Below are 20,675 nucleotides of genomic sequence, written 5' to 3' on the forward strand. Positions count from 1 at the left end.
CACATCTGCTGATCAGTGCAGGAATCAGGTTGTTTAGCGGGTGTACGGATATCTCAGGACGCACCACAGGTTGTCGAGCTCAGTGTGAGCGAGCGAGTGTGTCCGTATCTCTGCGCACTGCGGGGTGGAAGATCACTCAGCTTTACTCTCTCTCTTCACTCTTATCCAAAGTGGAGCTCGCTCATCCCTCTCCAGGCCAGGCTCTGCTCCTCACATGGTTTTAGGTCCTCTCTCAGCCGGCTTTCCCTCTGTAGCTCTCTAATCTCTGGGCTGTGGTCCGCGTCTGGAGTCTGACAGAGCCAGTGGAGTTTCTGAGGACATTTTCTTGGTTTTAGGGCAATCCAATCATTCTGCTCAGGCCTTTTCATCTGGTGCTCAGGTGATACTGTGCTTTCCATCTGCACCGGTGACTAATAAGCTGCTGCTCACACCTTGTGTTCTTGCTTTTGTTTTCATTTGTTGCTGCATTCATTTGTCTGGGCTGAAATCTGGGGTGCATTTCCCAAAATCATCGTTAGCCAACTATGGTTGCAAGATCCATCGTTATCAGCGTCATCAAGTCGGTGTTTCCCGAAACCATAGTTTTAACGAACATTCGCAACATTGCAAAGTTGTATGGTTGGAACATCAGCTCACCCCTGTGGTTAGAAGCATAGTTTCTAGTTTTTATGACATGTGGACTTAATAAATCCTTATCTTGAGTCCATTCAGTCTTTTAGTTTGTCAAGAGATTTAAAGCACCGTTTTTGAAGAGTGCACATGTCTATGACTGTGACTGAATCTGGAAATAAAGCAAAATAACTGAGAACAATGAGAATAAGTCCTCAGATACCCTGTCTGTAATTTGAAGCCAAAAAATCTAGCATTAATTCAATCTCAAATGCATTCATTAAAATAAGTTATTACTCCACCACCTGTATAACATCATTAACCAATGTGGTGGAACGACAAATTTGTGACAGTACGGTTTTGGGAAACAGTCGTGACTAGCTAGTTGATTTCTTCAACGATGCAGCGAGTTATGACGTTGTTTACGGGAAACGTAACCCTGATTAACTGGTTCCACACAACTACTGGAGATGCATTTGCAAGTTTTAGATCTAATTAAGAAACTAAGGTAAGACTTTATTTTACAGTGTCCTTGTTACACGTGTTACTATAGCGATAACTACACATTTTGCATAATTACATGCAACTAACCCTAAACCAAACCCTAATCCTAAACCTAACTCTATATACAGTAGTAAGTGCATGTAGTAAATTATTATTACTTAGATGTATAATGACACTGTAACACGGACACCTAGAAATAAAGTGTAACCGAAACTAAGCAGAAACTAAGTTTCACAGTGTAGAGTTGACGCTTTACCAACGCAAATGTGAAATAAAGCATATATGAAATCAGTTACCATGACACGTAGCAGCACGTTCAAGTTGCATGTTAACCTAGACCTTATATCCAAAGAGAAAACAAGACAACAATACCAAAACCTACAACCAAGTTCCACATCAAGCTACCACTGATATACAGAAGCCGATGTTATAGCAGCTATTATACAAGAGACCCATACAGATCTGCGTGAAGAGGATCTGCCGTGCAGGTGTGGAGGTACAGAGAGGGACTCTTGACGAAAGGTGAGTGCTGAAGAGTGCCGTTTGAGTGTTAAACAGAGAGTACTCTGCACTCAACTGAGAACAACTCTGTTTCTGGCATATGTTTTCTTACTGAAGAGACAAACACGATGGGCATTGATTCTAGCCACTAGTTTTGAAAAAGAGCTAGTCACTGATTCGAGTGTGTGTGTGTCTGTTTTTCTTTTGACCTTTCTGTTCATCAAAGAATCCTGGAAAAAATGTAGCACGATTTCCACAATAACATTAAAGGATTAGTTCACTTTAAAAAAAACTTTTGCTGATAATTTACTCATTCCCATGTCATCCAAGCAGGGCCGGATTAAGAGTTCAGAGGCCCCTGGGCACAATGACTTGTAGGACTGTCTTTTCTACTGTTATTTCACTTTAGACATAACCAACTTTGTTTATGTAAACCTTGTGTGTATTTGACAGTATTAGAGCAATAAGACTCGAAAGATAACTTAGTCCAGTAACAGGCGCTGTTATTAAACAGGCTTTTAGTGCATGTGCGCGTCGGGGTGTAACGTTATTGCGCTCAGAAAAGCGCCCGTTAGAACAGCACATCAGCAGCGAATGACATGTTTAACCGGCAAGGCATTAAAGCACATGCAAATAATTAATTTTTATAAACTACAGTGTCCCGTTCCTCTGCATTTCATGTGAATATGCGTCGCGCTGTACAGTAGCCTATGTTGAGACGGAGGCGCCAGAACTGCAAACTGATAGAATGCACGATCCTACGATATTTCTTCAAAAGCAGATCGTGGAGACATTTTAATCATAATATTTGACATAATATTTGACGGTGCCCAGGGCCCCTTAGATGTCCTGGGCCCCTGGGCAATTGCCCAGTTGCCCTAATGGTTAATCCGGCCCTGCATCCAAGATGTGTCTTTCTTTCTTCAGTCGAAAAGAAATTAAGGTTTTTGATGAAAACATTTCTCCATATAATGGACTTCACTGGCGACCAAACGGTTCAAGGTCCAGATGACAGTGTCAGTGCCGCTTCAAAGGGCTTTAAACGACACCAGACGATGAATAAGGGTCTTATCTAGCGAAACGATCGGTCATTTCAAAAATAAATAAAAAAGTTTAAGTTTTATAAGCACAAATGCTCACCTTGCTCTGTTCTGTGATGTGCGTTCGTGACGTCACGTAATACGCAATTACGTTGAAAAGGTCACGCTTCTATGAAAAGTAAAAAATTTCTGTCCTGACGAAAATTTTCTTTTAGGCTTTTTCATATTACAACACCCAGGATACGCACACGCAATGGCCATTTTAAACGATAAACTGACACAAAGACATTTTAATATGTGTGTATGGTCCTCCTTCCTCACATCTGTAAACACTGACTCGTCAAGCGTGACCTTTTCAACGTAATTGCGTATTAAGTGACGTCACGAAAGCGCATCACAGAACAGAGCAAGGCGAGCATTTGTGTTTATAAAACTTAAACTTTTTTATTTATTTTTGAAATGACAGAGCGTTTCGCTAGATAAGACCCGTATTTATCGTCTGGTGTCGTTTAAAGCCCTTTGAAGTGGCACTGACACTGTCATCTGGACCTTGAACCGTTTGGGACCCATTGAAGTCCATTATATGGAGAAATGTTTTCATTCAGTAAATTATCAGCAAAAGTTTTTTTAAAAGTGAACTAATCCTTTAAGCAACACTATTTTCAATATTGATAATAATCATAAATGTTTCTTGAGCAGCAAATCAGCATATTATACTGATTTCTGAAGGGTCATGTGACACTGATTAATTAAATTTTAACATATTCACACAGAAAACACAACATTTGACAATATTTATTTATTATCTGTATTTTTGATCAAATAAATGCAGCCTTGGTGAGCAGAAGAGACTTCTTACCGACCCCAAACTTTTGAACAGTATAGCATTAAAAAGTCTCCATGTTCCAAGTAGGTGATGTTTATATTTCTGAAAATGAATGAAAAAAACATTTGAAGTTCTATCGAATTAAATTAATGAGCACAGCAGTTTATCGCTGGGATGCAGATATCGTGACACTGACATTTGTTTAGAACATTTAAGTTTGAAAGGAACATGCTGACATTTGCATTTCACATATAGACGGGATATGACAGAGCTAATTAATCTTTTAACAGAAGGTCAGAAATAACAGGCAAATGCCAACACAGATCTAAAGCATGCGTCCACAGATAAACACACACACAGAATAAACACTGATGTCATTCGCTTCGGCAAGTGTCAGTCAAATAAAAGAGGACGATCTCATTGGAGGATGAACTGTGGCTTGTTTCATCACTATGGCAGCTGCGATCTAAAAGTGCATGCTAAAAACTCATTCATTTGGCCAATCAAAATAAGACGTTGAGCTAAAATGAGCCAACGCTCTCGTGATGGTCAGAGGACAGACAGTCTTTTCTCTACACTACTCTAAACTACACATGTCATTATTTAATACTGAAAATGATTGATTGTGCGCACATGCACAGTGTTCATCGTCCACTAGAGGCTCTTGTAAAGGTCATTGTCGAGGTGAGTGAATGTTTGCTTCAGAAGTCAGAAAGTTTTTATTGTCATTGCCCAAGAAATGAACAACGAAATTTAGCTGCAATTTCACCTAGTACACATAAATCTAAGTTTAAAAGACAAAACAAGAATATACTTAGTAAAAAAAAACACACACAAGATAAAAATGTGTGTGTGTGTGTGTGTGTGTGTGTGTGTGTGTGTGTGTGTGTGTGTGTGTGTGTGTGTGTGTGTGTGTGTGTATACGGGTGTTCAGTATAGTGATGGCTTGTGGAAAGAAGCTATTCCTGAGTCTATTCTTCACACACAGCTGTTCTCACACACACTCGTATGTTCCTTACACTCCTGCTGCATAATCCGTCACCCAGTTCCCAGCCCATCTGAGAAGAGGAGGATGGTGGATCACAACAACATCTCTTCGAATCTGATCCTGTAGAAATGAGGAGACGACCGTCTGAAGCATGACGACTACAGAGGACAGATCTTTAAAGGGTTCGTTCACACAAAAATTTTAATTCTGTCAGTAATTACTCTCCCTCATGTTGTGTAAGACTTTCCTTCATCTTCGGAACACAAATTAAGATATTTGTGATTAAATCTGAGCGCTGTCTCACTCCTCCATAGGCTTCTATTGTAATTGAAACTTGCCGGCCCAGAAAGTTAGTAAAAACAATGTTTAAAATAGTCCAAGTGACTACAGCGGCTCAACCTTAAAGTGTGTATGTCAGGTTAAATTTTTTTTTTAGATATATTAAATAAGGTTTAGATGTCTGAGTGAAAATGTAATTATCATTAAAATTATTACTGTAACTGCCCTACAATAAGCTTTATAGCCATTTCTGTCAAGATCATATTTTTAAAACGCAGCTGAGCTGTGACGTCATACAAGGGAGACGTGCAAACAAAGTTCTATTCAAGTATGGAGAGTTTTGAGTCTGAGGAGATGCAAAATCCCCCTCAAACCTATACGATGGCCCACAGCCATACAATTTTGAGTCTCCCAGGCGGGAGACAGATGAGGAGCCAAACAGAAATGTAAATAATTCCTATCGAAGAAACATAAATATCTGGTGTGAAGAATCAGTGGAGAGTTGGTCATGTGTCTGGTAAGTATAGGCGTAACGGTATGTATTCGTATTGAACCGAAACGGTACGGGTGTCACGGTTCAGTGCATGAATATACACGGAGAATACACAGTATATAAAATAAAAAAATTAAACTCGCGTGCAAATTAATTAATGCGGAACTACTGTTAGATACGCGGGTTATTTAGGGACACCTAATCTGTAGCTCCGCCTTAGCTCTGAAGCTCCGTGGCTATAATGAACAGGCTGCGATCGATGTCAATATTGCAATGCTGGAATATGTTGGTTGGTGTGTGTGTGTGTGTGTGTGTGTGTGTGTGTGTGTGTGTGTGTGTGTGTGTGTGTGTGTGTGTGTGTGTGTGTGTGTGTGTGAGAGAGAGAGAGAGAGGGGGAGAGGGAGAGAGAGGGGCGCGATCGACGTGCTTCTACTACAGTAGCATACACCGCATCAGCTACCAGTCTCACTCGGGTTTTAAATCCCATTTTATAACTCATGAGATCTCCAACCGCGTAGTCCTTCTCAGTGAAATGGGCGCTGCAAATGACCGACGTCTTGGATACCGAGGCAGCACTGAAGTCAGCGCGTTTGGTCCGAACAAAGTTGACCCAGGCACGGCACACAGTGGACTCTGTGACCGGTTTTAACGGTGTTTTTGCACACAGCACAAACGCAGTAATTCACCATCGTGAAAATACGCCTGCGTATACTAACGACCTAACTTAAATAACTACACTGTTAGCAATTGATGTAATTTCTACAGTAAATATTACAACAATGTATTGTATTTGTGTTTTTACTGTAAACGGCAATGCATCATGGGAAATTATTGGACAGTCCTGTATTATTATTGTAACTACACTGTACACGCGGAGTTTTACAATGATTTTACAGCCACCGCGTTGCATCATGGGTTCACCGCGGACTGAATTTTGAATTTTTAGGCGGTTAGTTCTAAACGAACATTCTGGGACTAAGCCATCATTCAAGAAGACGAAAAAAGAAGCAGCAAACATTCTGGGACGAAGGTAAGTTAGCTTCACGTTACTGTTACCCTATGTATTTTTATATCATAGATATAACGTTATTAGTTCTGCATATCTGAGTGGATGGTGACGGTTTTGTCTGCTTTGATTAGCTAACATAAAGTCAGCTGTAAGTTATACGTTAGGCTGAAAACAGCTGAAATAGGGCATGGGCAGAAATAGGTGCTTTTATGATAAGTTAGCTAACGTTATTAACGCGTCTCTTCCTCCATCAGTCCATTGAAATCAGGTATGTAACGTTACGTTACTGGTAGTTGCTAACGTTAGTGTTAACTTATCTTGTTCATCACAAATGAATGCTATTTTTAATCTGCCTGAAGTAACGTCAACGTGGTTCTTTCACTGTTTGGATGGATTGGCTAGCTAGCTCGACTGTCATTTAGGGCTGTCAACGAATATTCTAAATTCGAATAGTTTTAAAAACAGAATTTCGAAGGTGAAAATTAATATTCGAATGTGGAAAAACACGCCGCGGTAACTTAGCAGAGGCGCGGCTGTCTGCTTTCCGAATGGGCGCGCTGCCTGGGATATTGCATGAATAAGGTAACTTAGGTTAGATACAGCACTTTCATGCACTGCAGGCTCCCACTGGTTTGATTATTTAACGTTACCGTTTCACGTCAAGGAAAAGTTTCATGTTTAACGTTAAGTTAGCACAGCACAGCTCGCTCGGAGCGTTCAATGTCGGTTCTATATACTGTAAAACTTCAATTAATGTTAATAATATTTGTTTCAATCACTGAATTAAGCCTGCTATATTTGGGACAAGAGTCGCGCCCTTAAATTGCTTGCACAAAACTCTTGATCAGCATTCAACATTTGTTTATTGTTGTTGTTGTTAGTTTAAACAGTTAACGTTAGCTGCTATGCACAGAGAGCGGTGAGGGCGAGCGAGAGAGAGTGCCAGCGAGCGAGAGTGAGATGCTCTGCGGTCTTCTTAGCCATTAGTTGATTTGCTTGTTTTTGTGTAGGTAATACGTTGTCAAATAGGTTTAAACTTAAATAAACTACCTATACAAGTAGTTATGTCTCTTTGTATTAATTTGTCCTGTTATTGACGTAATGCGCGTCATTGACAAAATGCCCAACCAAATGTTCGAATATATGTTTGATTGTTTTTTAGAGGGAATATTCGAACGTCATTTTTGAGCAATTTTTCGGTTTAAAAATGTCTTTATTTGAGTTGTTGATGGAGGGTGCGGGGGTTTAAGGAGATAATAATGTTCAAGTGGAGGTGTGCGAGTCTTTCTCCACTTGAACATTAATGAATTCATGTTGGGTGGCAATAGTGTGTTGTGCAGCTTTTAGTTATCATATTGTTAATGGGTTTCAGGAGATACTGCGCGGCGCAGACGTGGATTATGTCCATGGAAGGAGCATGGTGTGATGGGGGCCCCACAGAAGCCGCAAGCACACTTGAATTCAGAGGTGAGTTTAAACATGGCACTGTCATGAAAACGATCATAGCAATTATGGAGGTATATTTGATTCAAATCAACTGAACGCCTGTGACAGTGCGATTTGTAGTTGTAGAGAATAGCCACACATGTGTATCAGTAAATTTGAAGTCATAGAGAGAAATTATTTAATGAGTTGCAAACTTGTAGACTTTTTTTTCTCTCCCACAAACACAACACAGTTACACCTCCTCAAATTCTTCATTGCAGGTTCACAAATCCTATTCTACAAATCACAAATTAAGAAACTCGTACGCTCACATTTTTAATACAATTGCTGCAGTGAATATGGTGCAAAACGCATTCACACACCCGCATCAAGAAATGTGAAGTCGTGGAGAAATTTTGCACATCCACAAATCAGTATGTGAACTAGGGCTGAACGATACATCGAATTTTCATCGTCATCGCGATATGAACTCCCGCGATGAACACATCGCAACAGACAGCCTGACACGATGAATAATGCCTGGTTCAGATTAGCACTAACTTACACGTTTTTGACTCCTAAAATCTTGTCGTGGACAAGAAACATGTCAGACAACACGTTGCTTTCCGACCAGTCATCGCGTGCCGTCACACACTCACTCGCAAACATTCACTCGCACGCACAGACACACAAACACACATACTCACTGTCCCTCGCTCACTCACTCACGCACGCACGCACACACACACACACATACGCTCACACGCTCACTGGCGCACACACACACTCACTGTTGCACTCACTCACGTATAGCCTCGCTCACATATTCAACCCGTCGTCGAGGACCGTTAAAGAATTAAACATGCTATAGTCTTTCTGTCGTGAAGCATTGCAGACGCGACGTAGGTTGTCGCCCACTATGACACACTATACGAGATGAAACGATCGAATCTTGCGTCCCGACGCCCGTTGTCATTATTACGAATCTCCACGACACCCATACGTCAAACGGATCGTGCCAAAATCGCACTAAAATCGTGTATTCTGAACCAGGCAGGTAATAAACGTTTGACCTATCACGCAAAGAACCTATTAAAGCACTAAGACATGGGAACAGTATAGTTAACAATCACATTTATCGCAAGTCATATCGTCATCGCAATATTAAACAATGTTATCGCACATCGCAGCTTTTCCTCATATCGTGCAGCCCTAATGTGAACTCATCCAATGAGTTGCACACTAGAAGAATATTTCTTGTATGTTTCTAGCACAAACACAAGTACATAACTACAGCTGCTTGAATCTGCTGCAACGAATCTCAAACACTGTTTTTCGCTTTCAAGTGACAAGTTTTGCGCGCTCTCCATTTTGCACCATGATATTTGGTTCAAAAGTGTGTTGTGCATCTGTAGAGGCACTTGGCGGAGCCTACATTAATATTCATGAGTTTCCAGAGCATGCGCATGTCTAACTGCTCATTTTAGTTCACGCGATCGTTTCTCAGCAGGTTTATTAATGGATTATTTCAAAAAAGGTAAATATAGTTTCAGCGCGAACTTAAAATACAATTGTGCACAAAGCTCATATACTTTTATGAAATTAAATGATGCACAATTGTATATCAAGTTCGCGCTGAAACTATTTTTACCTTTTGTAACAGTGTTTGAGATTCGTTGCAGCAGATTTAAGCAGCTGTAGTTATGTACTTGTGTTTGTGCTAGAAACATATACAAGTCATACAAGAAATATTCTTCAAGTGTGCAACTCTCATTGGATGGGTTCATATACTGATTTGTGGATGTGCAAAATTTCTCCACGACTTCACATTTCTTGATGCGGGTGTGTAAATGCGTTTTGCACCATATTCACTGCAGCAATTGTATTAAAAATGTGAGCGTACGAGTTTCTTAATTTGTGATTTGTAGAATAGGATTTGTGAACCTGCAATGAAGAATTTGAGGAGGTGTAACTGTGTTGTGTTTGTGGGAGAGAAAAAAAAGTCTACAAGTTTGCAACTCATTAAATAATTTCTCTCTGTGACTTAAAATTTACTGATACACATGTGTGGCTATTCTCTACAACTACAAATAAACCTCCATAAGCAATGACTTGATATATTAAGGGATCTTAATCAATGTTTATAACTTTTCTGTAATTGACATTTTTTGTTAGAGTTAGGGATGTCAGTAAGTCACCTCGGCCCACTTAATACAGAAACATATTACCTACTTCGCATTTTGAGTGATCAGATTTTACTGAAAGGTTTTACTGAACAGTGATTGCTTGAATCTTGCACTCGCATCGCAGACCCTTGCATCGATCGTGCCAAGCCACAGACACACACATACTCATATAGCCCACGATGACTCTCAGTCTCACACACACACACACACAAGCACTCATTCATTCATAAAGATCCCTTAATGTTTCATGTCATGGTTATGACCATGTCATATCAAGTCTTAAATGTTACCTGATAAGTGTGTTTTTTCCCGTTTTCAGAGCCTTTTGCGGCATAAATCCCCAGACGGGCAGCAAGGCAGAGAAAAACGAGGCATTCAAGTTTTACTGTACTGTACAGTAATGGATTGTTTGTTTTCTCGTCAGTTTTAAGAGAAAATAAAAAAATATTTAAAAAAATACTAAGTGTTTTGTTTTTCTTTGCAGAAGTCTGAAAGAGGACATTTATCCAAGTTACAACATTTAATTGTAATATTTACAATATTCTGTCCTGTGAATTTACAGGAAATCTCTAAAATTACAGGAAATTCCTGGCTACTGAGTTGCCGTAAATATAAAATTTTGCTGTAATATTTACAGTATTCTATCCTGTGAAATTACAGGAAATTCAGTACCTTGTTGTAATTATTTTACAATAACAGTCCTGTATACTGTTTACAGTAAATTCACGGCAACTATTAGCCAGGAATTTCCTGTAAAAATTACAAGAAATTTCTAACAGTGTAACTAAATAACTAAATAAATGTCCTAATCACTAATTCTCTCGCTCTATCACTCGTGCAATTATCAACACAGCTCAGCGAGCTGGGGAGACGTCTCCCTCATATGACGTCAAACGATTCGTTTGGAATGAGGAGCAGTTTTAAGGGAGGACTGAAAATAACGAACTTTTTCATCTTATATTCTGCCTTTAGGAATCGAAAAACATACAAAACAATATATCAACTTGTCAAACGTGTATTTCCCCTCACTATTTTGTGTTAATCAAAATAAAAAATTTAACCTGACATACACACTTTAAGATTATCAAGCGATGAGAATACATTGTGTGCGCAAACCCCCCCAAAATAACGACTTTATTCAACTATTCATTTTCTTCTGTGTGGGCCTCGAGTGAGTTCACGTAGTGTGACAGCGCAGCGCTTCGTCAGAACGCAGGCTCACTATTGGCCAGAATCACACGCATCACACACATGACCAGCGTCGGCCAATAGTGAGCCTACGTTCTTATGTACAACACAGAAGCGCTGCGCTGTCACACTACGTGAACTCACTCGAGGCCCACACAGAAGAAAATGAATAGTTGAATAAAGTTGTTATTTTGGGGGGGTTTGCGCACACAATGTATTCTCATCGCTTGATAAAGCCACTGTAGTCACTTGGACTATTTTAACGCTGTCTTTAATAACTGGGCCGGAAAGTTTCAATTACAATAGAAGCCTTTGGAGGAGTGAGACAGCGCTCAGATTTAATAAAAATATCTTAATTTGTGTTCTGAAGATGAACAGTATTACGGGGTTGGAACAACGGGGTTATTATTACGGGGTTGGTGAGTAATAATTTTGGTTAGATTTGTTTTAAAATTTTTTATTAAAGTTAGGTTTTTTCTTTAGAATCAAGTCTTGTTTATCTTTTGGTTGGTCTCACTTTATTCTTTTAAAGGACCTTGCAGAAAGGCAGTCTGTCTGTCATTGTTTTTAAATTGATTTAGGACCCAGGTTTTTTATGATGACATTGTTGTTTGAATATGATGAGTGAAAGTGTGTCTATTTATATACCTGTAAGTGTCTCATATTTGAAACCACGCTGCTGCCACTTGCCAGGACACTCTTGTAAAAGAGATTTTGAATCTCAAGGAGTTTTTTATCCTGGTTAAATAAAGGTTTGTTTGAATTTATGAATGAATGAATGAATGAATGAATGAATGAATGAATGAATGAATTTTCATTTTTGGGTGAACTAACCCTTTAAGATAAACACTGATCAACCTTTCAGGGTATGTGAGTCATATCCATTAGTCATGACTCATGAGTGATCTGACCTTCGACTTTACCTATAATTCTGTGCTTTATGATAACATGCTGTAAAAAAAATATTTTCATGATTTGTTATCACAACTTTTTATCTTTTGTCAAATCAACTTTGATAACTAATGTGGTGAAGATAACATACTATTTTGAGTTTCTGTCTATTAAACCATTCCTCTTCATTGTATTAACTCAAATTTTTAATTACAACAAACTCAAAATTTTAAGGCAACAAGGTAACTTGGTTTTTTAAGTTAAACCAATTGTTTTTACAGTGTATGAATTCACAATTCAGCATGTAAATAGATGTAAATATGATTATTTACATGCAAATATTCCAATGCTATCCTTACTGTTTGTTACATATTGAAAATTTGAATCAATTCAGATTAGATTAGATTTTTCTGTAAAGTTTCTTAGTATAAATGCTGCGTTCACACACCATGTCGTAATTACGAGATGACAACACGCGACGTTCACATCCTTGGATCCGGAATTATGCATTTCTATGGCAAAACTATAATGACAAAATGAATCTTCAGATGGTAATGTGGTTGCACTCAGAGAATTCCCAGTTTACAAGTTGTAATTACGAGTTCTACAAGGACGTGAACGCTTGGTACAAGTCAGAATCTCGTGTACGGTAATGAAGACGTGGCGTGAACGCACACAGAGTTTAGTGGTTCTGACTGAATTAACTGCAGAAATGTGAGCAATGGACCGTTAGAGGAATGTGAATACAGTGCGTTTGAATAGATTACATGTATTTAATTATTAACATTATTTACATGTGGTAGTATGAATCCTTTAGAAATAATCAGCCAGTTAAGCAATGAAGTAATCCCTGAACCAATTAAACAAACACCCTGAGCAGATGGTCATGAATTGGTCCTCAGTGAGCAGTCATCTCAATGAAAATCTCTTTCATTTCACTCCGTTTTATCAACGCAGCAATATTCTGTGAGGATGTACAGTTGATCGGATCACAAGACACTAAACTCAGATTTAGTTCCCTCTTAAATTGATGTAACACTAATGTGAAGTTTTATGATCTTTTACAAATGTGTTACAATCAATGCACAGATTAATTTGCCACAAAATCATTAAAATAGTTTTTTTTTCCAACTAAATTACTTTTGTTTTTCCCCCAAATAATGCCTGTTTAGCTTTGTAATTATATAAAAAGTCAAATACTTAGTCACCATGAAATCAAAATGGACAAATATATATATTCTTTTATATAATATTGCATTATTTATACTTCATCAGTGCACATCATTATATTTTATTAATTTTATGTGCCTCGTAATCTTGAATCAGAATAACTTCCTCTTGCAGCATCTCTTCTCTCATGACGGGGACGGGGCAACCTGTCACTCACATGAGATCAGCCAATAGCAAACTACAACCATCCAATCAATTCCTCACAGACACAATCAAGCCATAAGTTACAACGATTTTACCACGGTTATGAGGTGTTCGGTTTCACTTTATTTTGATGGTCCACTTAGGCCTGTCTTAAAAGAAAAGAAACCAATGTTCAATTTATTTACATTTATTAAGAGTAATTCTTGATAAATGTAAGTATTATTGATTATAAAATCTACTGATTTTGTGTGTAAAGAAATGATAGCTCCAGTCAGTGAGGAGATGAAGTGATGAACACAGCTTGTGCACAAACACAAAATCGTACATTAAAGAAGAGTTAGAAATGAAACCTGACCTGACACGTCCATTGGTGCCATATTTGATTTGAGAACATTTTCCGTGAATATAGTGCATGAGTCACACTAACTACTCTTATGATACTTTCATTGCGCTTTTTTGTCCTTTCTGGGGCTTGACAGTCACTGAACTCATTATATGGTAGAGATATTATTCCAAATGTCACCTTTGCTGATGCTATTATTGTGAGGATTTCTCATAGATGCAACAGCTTTCATACTAAGACCATATTTACTATAATAACCCCATCCCTAAACACACACACAACCCTGTTGACATGATTAGATTGAAGGCAACTCTAGGATGTGGCCGATTCTTTTTAAGGATTGTGGACCACTTTAAATGTCCTCACAGTTCAGTTTCACTATATTTGTGAGGACATTTTTATCAATGTGTCCCTCACACGTATGTACAGACAAACCTGTAAACACACACACACACACACACACACACACACACACACACACACACACACACACACACTATGAGGACTCTCCATATAGGCGTAATGGTTTTTATACTGTACAAACTGTATATTCTGTCCCCTTACACTAACCCTATCCCTAATCCTGCCTATCACAGGAAACATTCTGCATTTTTACATTTTTAATAAAACATTGTTTTTTATGTTTTTTAAGCTATTTGAATTACGAAGACTGGTGGACTCGTGCCACGTTTAAGTTGTAATACCAATGTAATACGCATGTCATTATACAAATTTGTGTCCTCATAAATCACATAAACAAGCACACACGCACACACAAACACACACGACACACACACACACACACACACACACAGAGAAAGCTGTTTATCTACTCACAGAGTCAGATTAGAAAGCCTGAGGACGTCCATGTGAGAGATGATCGTGGAATAGAGAAGACTCTCTCGAAGTATTTCCCCTTTAGAATTGGCTTCCTTTCAGTTCATGAGTTGAATTGAATTGGACACATTCCACAGGACGTTACAATGGAATTTGAATGACAGGTAGATGAATTTCCTGAATTATACATGCCACACAACAGAGTTCATAATAAATGGGTTTATTCTCTGTAACATGGCATATTTGTTCTCTAATTCCCTAAACTACAAAATTATTACAAAATGTCAAAATGATTAACAGTCGCACCACATTTTCTGTACATTAGTTTAGGCAAAAAATATTGACATCAAAATTCTGGGAGAGTTCTGCTTTTATTATGATCAATACAATGAAAGTTAATTTATTTATAAACATTAAGAATGAATTAAAGTACAACATTAAATGAATTAATGAGTATTATTATCATCATCTAATGTGTATGGGTAATTCATACTGAAAATTTTAATTTATGAAACCGCAGTTACGAAGTATAATTGGCTTTTCAATTCCATTGCATTTTAATTCAATGTGTTTAATTCAGCCCTATTTCCACAACATTATTTGCATCATTGTGAAAAAAAAATGTTTGTACTATAAACTGAGATGTGCTGTGCACAAATAAATTCTGTGTGTCAATAAATCATCTGCAAAATGATGAAAACATAAACGTCAATAAATGACTGGATACACATAACTGACTACAAAAGAAGAGCGACATGACACATAGGCTACATGTACAGCACACACACACACACACACACACACACACACACACACACGCTTTGCCATAATATCACTTACAGTATTTAATGTCTTTCCCCGTGCGTCCACTTCATTTTTAATGCAACCTGTCAACATTTGCTCAGTGGCGGAGTGGGGTCAATGTAGCTTTTGTTCCAGATTCTTGCTTAACTATATGCACCGCTGTGCACCGTTCACAACTATCCTGAAGGATTTCTGAAGTACTTCGAAGTGAAACAGAATACTCAATGTAAAAAACGTATTGGGCAGCAGCCTGGCCAATGTATTTGTATTTTACTATAATAGGAAAGTTCTAGGTTAAATGCAACCAAAAAAATGATATATACACAAACACTGACAGTTACACTACACTGTATCTTCTGGTTCTCTAGCTTCACTGGAGCAGATACAAGTAGATAAAGGGTGTTTACACTCGGCAGGTTTGGTTCATTTAATATGAACTCTGGTGCGATTGCTCTGTTAGTGCGGTTCATCTGAATAAATGTGAACACTGCCATCAGAAACAAATAAGCCGACAGCGACCTCTAAAAAGTAGGGTCATAGAAGCTACCCTTTTAGGGGTCAAATATAAAAGCCGCTTTTTTGTTTTGTATCTTTAGGTTTGTTCTCAAATGTCAGTTGCTGCATCCAAGATCACATACTTCCCTATATAGTAGGTAAAAAAAACAGTATGTGTACTGTATAACAGTACTCATAAAGGAGAAGGCAAAAAGTACCTGGATGATCTACTACCTCCGGTGAGATTCTGAAGTGTGCATATGATGGACACTTTACCATCCCATGAGGCCACGGGAGAGGATTTGTGAATGGAGGTGAAGTGACAACTGACACTGACACGTCACATGATAATGACAGTATGGTGACTGTAGTACAACTGGATTACATTCATACCACACACATTCATACTATATAGAGCATACTTTTTCAGAAGTCAAAGTCATTAAAAATAAGTAGGCTATACTCTAGAGTCGGTGACTTCAACTGCAGATGTTGTTGCCTCTTATAATAAACTGCTTGTGATGCTCCTCGTTTGTAAATCACTTTGAATAAAAGCTTCTGTTCAATGACATGTAATGTATTTGCTCTTTAAAGTGTCAGATTTTTAAAGTGCCTCTATTATGCTATTTTAAAGGTTCCTAATGTTGTTTCTGAGTCTCCTACAACAGGTTTACATGCATCAAAGGCCAAAAAACACTTTAATTTCCTTATAATATACATTGCACATCACCACATCTTTCTAAATCCCTACTTTCCACGAGCTACTCTGCTCTGATTGGCCAGATGGCCCAGTCTGTTGTGATTGGTCGACCGCTCACAGGGCTTGTTGGAAGCTACAGTAAACGCTCATTACCATAACTGAACTTCAGCTCCGGAGGCTTTCTCAGTCCTTAGAGATTGTACACACTGTAAAGACAGTAACAATGACGTCGATTTTACCAAATCAATGCGAGCAAGTCCGATGATGAAACATTGGAAGAACTGTATCAACAACAGTGCATATGTTAGCCCAGCACTGTGAATGACTGATGTAACAAACAAATCTTGCTCCATGACTTGTTACCTTGAATTTATAGCATTTGATGTTGCATTACCTTAAATATATGAATATTACAGGAAAAAAATACAATTTAGTCTCTGGCAAAACCAACAACTCTCAACTGCATTAAACTACACAAACTTTAAGAGCTATTGACAGATCTGATACTGAGAGAACCATGTACAACAGCATTATTTCTATAATATCCTAAACAAAAAGAATGCAAAGAACAATCTGATGCCCAGATGTTTGAACTGGAATTGACATTCCTCTCCACAGAGTCCCGTTGCCACCGCCGAGAGCGGCTGTGCGACACGGCGGCCGTATCTGCGGCTCCATCTCGGAGGATTTGGAGATGAGTCTGCATGTGAAATCTTCACCTGTGAGGCGAGCCGTGATAAGAGGCAGAAATCGGAGTTCACAGATGAGAGAGGGTGTGTGGAACGACAGGGATTTGCAGCTTATCGCTGCAGCCGGATGATGAAAACGCAAACAGACTCATTAAATCGGGATCAAATGACACCGGACAAGTTCATCCAGACCAGAAACTTAAAGCAGGAGTAGGTAAGAATTAAACATACAAGTGATAGCAAAATCTTGATGGAGAAAATATGCTCCATCATTTTAAACATATAATCCATGGCGCCTGGCAGATGTAAATATTCCTCCTGACTTGAACAGCTATTTTGACCATGGTTCCCATTCCGTAAAAAACATATTTTGATTATGTACGAGTGACAACCATACTCTAAAACCAAATTCACACCAGAAAAACAGCAGTAACAACCAAGTTGTCATTAAATTGAGTGTAGAGAACACAATGATCCACTTTGGAGCCCAAAGCGAACCATTTACCATCCATTTCCATATACGTTTAATTAATTCTATATAATACCATTCAAAAGATTGAGGTCAGTCCTTTAAAACGAAATACTTGTTACTTTCGTGCAGCAAGGACACATTAAAGTGATCCAAAAAGACAGAAAAGATATTTACATGATTTGAATATCAAATAAAATCTATTTTCAAATAAATGCCATTTCAGTTTATCATAGAAACCTGTAACACAAATAAAAAAATAAAAATTGTTTTGTTTTTGTTTCTACAAAAATATTATGCAGCAAAGCTCGATAAAATACATGTTTCTTGATCACCAAATCAGCATAGAATTATTTCTGAAGGATCATGTGTGAATTGTAATGATTTCTTGTATGGTTTTTACAGTGTTCTTGATCAAATAAACACAGCCATGGTGAGCATAAGTGACTCCTTTTAAAAACATTGTTTATTTAAAGCCTCTAGATGCCAGAATGTTCAGTAACACTTTACTTAAAGCCTTTATTTATAATGCATTATACAAGTATTATTAATGCATTAATTTTGCCTTGTAATGCATCTTATAATGCATTGGATGGTCTCATGAATAATTGTAACCACAGTTATGATACTTATTTAATTGTTACACCTTTAGAAAGTATATTGCATTAAAAAAAATGACAACCAATTTCAGATGTAACAAGAAATCTGCATTATAATATCATAATGTTCATTATGAATACCTTTATAATGCATTACACATAAAGGCTTTAAGTAAAGTGTTACCAAATGTCAATCATCATAAGTACTGGCGTCTGGACATGTCAAATGTCACAAACTGCAGTGTGTACTTGGCAAGTGTGGCCTGACCTCTGACCTCTGGTTCTCTGAGCGAGAGATCGGCTATTTGTGACTCTGTTGAGTGACTCAGCTGCCATTGCACATGTGCTTCAGAGAAGTAGACGGCAGCTCAAAGCACTTTGTCTGAGCGTACGCTTGTGTGTGTCACCAAAAAGAGACAGCGAAGCCGCTCGGTGTCGACTCCGAATCATAATAAACACCCACACACAGCAGTTGTGTGTTTATTGGCATTGCAGCGCTGAAGCTGTAAACTGTGTTGGCTGCAGGTTGCGCTCTCATTGTCAGCGTGTCAGCGCAGTGGGCCTGATGGCTTCTATTTTTACTGCTTAAAGTGGGTTTATGTAAATGCATAATTATACAGGATTATCGTGGCAATTTTAATCTTCCGCTGCTCTGAAAAAAAAACAAATTAACAATTCAAAGTGAATGATCTGTGCTGACAGATAAGGATAAAGTAGCTGGAAACAGAGTTTCTCATTTTAAATATAGCTGCATGTAGAGCGGCAAACCAGACAGACGAGCATGAAGCGGCTCGAGCTCAACGTGACACTTCGAGAAGTTCGAGTTTGCACTTGAAAGAACAACTGCTCAAATCACAGCATAAGGAACCTGAGCGTACATGAAATGTGCATTTAATGTGCTATTGATCGGTAGTATTCACATGTCTGAACAGCAATATGCATATGGAAATATGCAGGAGAGGTCATGCATAATAAGCCCTGTATGGATATTTCAATAAAGCATGTCCATGTCCATCTGTCACGGTCAGATGAGACGAGTTAAAGCGGCTCTAAATGCAGCACTCTGAACTTTAATATAAAACAAAACAAAGATAGAACACGGAGATAATCGATTAAGGCATGCACTCGTAACAATGCACACAAAACACAAACAACGGCAGACAAAGAACAGAACAAACTGAGGGCTATACCTGTATACAGAGCAAACTAATGATCAAAATAAGAAACAGGTGTGAGAAATCAATGAAATAACAAATAACCATGACAACCAACGAAACAATGAGAAAAAAAACTAAAAGTCCATGAAAATTAAACTGAATGTGACAATACCATTTTCTGCTGACTGGAATTATAAAGTGAACCTTTATGTTAGTGTTAATATGCATACACTTAAACATATTTAAGCCTATATTAAAGATTTATCATTTTAATTTCATTTAAATTACACAGTATTAAAAAAAAACGATTAAACGTAAATTTGATACCTAAAAGAAACAAGTAATAAGATTTATGTAAAAGTACTAATAAACCGAATGGGTTTTAAATAATCAGGTTTATACATCAGCGATATACAGTATTTTACATTTTTACCAATAATGTTTACCAATACATTTTAACTAACTGAATATTGCTGGTTCCGCAGCTTATTAATTAATTAATTAAATTTAAGTGTTTTCACAATTAACAGATTTATGCAAAGGATTAAAAAAAAAAAAAACATTTCAAATATGATTATTTCATTAAAATGGATTAAAAGCAAACACCTAATAACCTAAGCCATGATTTTTTGAGTGTTCTGCTGGGATGAAATTTAGACTCGATGCTGCGTTCACTCCATGTTGTTATTAGCATAATTACACGATGACAACATGCGACGTTCTAAACTGAAAATGAATCTGCAGCGGTCAGGTGGTACAGCAGTCATGTGGTACAAGTCAGACATCTCAGACAATTCTTTACAAGTTGTACAGGAGGAAATAAGTTGTAATCACACGTTCTTTGAGGAGGCGAATGCTTTTTACAAGTCTCACCGACTCCGACTGTATTCATGAAGAAACAGTAAAGTCTCCGGTGAGGAGAGGAGAAGCTGCTCCATCATCACCAAACATGTTAGGAGTGATACCACTGCTTTTTGCCTTTTGTTTTGTTTTTCACATCATGTTGAAACACCTTAAAATAAAGAATTCACCTCCCAAAAAAATTCTGTCATCATTTACTTACAGCCAAAAAAAAAAAAAAGCGATGTTCAGAAGAATTATGGTCCAAACTGATGCTCATTTCATCTCATTTTTAGCTCCACAGAAAAGGTTAAGTAAATAATGACAGCTTTAACTCTCAGTAAAATATCACGCGTTTACTCCAGTGATGTTCTCTGAAGCACTAATGGAAACTATGTTTGCCAGTAAAACACCTCTTGCTCATCCTGA

At 38.0% G+C, this 20,675-nt stretch overlaps 2 long non-coding RNA genes across 2 annotated transcripts; both read left to right on the forward strand.

Moving 5' to 3' along the window:
- The first annotated feature begins 3,969 nt into the window (after positions 1-3,969).
- On the forward strand, positions 3,970-17,955 carry LOC307007095. Its single transcript, XR_013799581.1, has 3 exons — positions 3,970-4,164; positions 4,527-4,650; positions 17,111-17,955. It is a non-coding gene; the product is annotated as an uncharacterized lncRNA (long non-coding RNA).
- Positions 6,004-10,372, forward strand: LOC307007172. Its single transcript, XR_013799594.1, has 3 exons — positions 6,004-6,270; positions 7,622-7,716; positions 10,180-10,372. It is a non-coding gene; the product is annotated as an uncharacterized lncRNA (long non-coding RNA).
- Positions 17,956-20,675: the final 2,720 nt, after the last annotated feature.

The sequence above is a fragment of the Phoxinus phoxinus genome (assembly GCF_949152265.1).
Source record: "Phoxinus phoxinus genome assembly, chromosome: 11".
Lineage (NCBI taxonomy): Eukaryota > Metazoa > Chordata > Actinopteri > Cypriniformes > Leuciscidae > Phoxinus > Phoxinus phoxinus.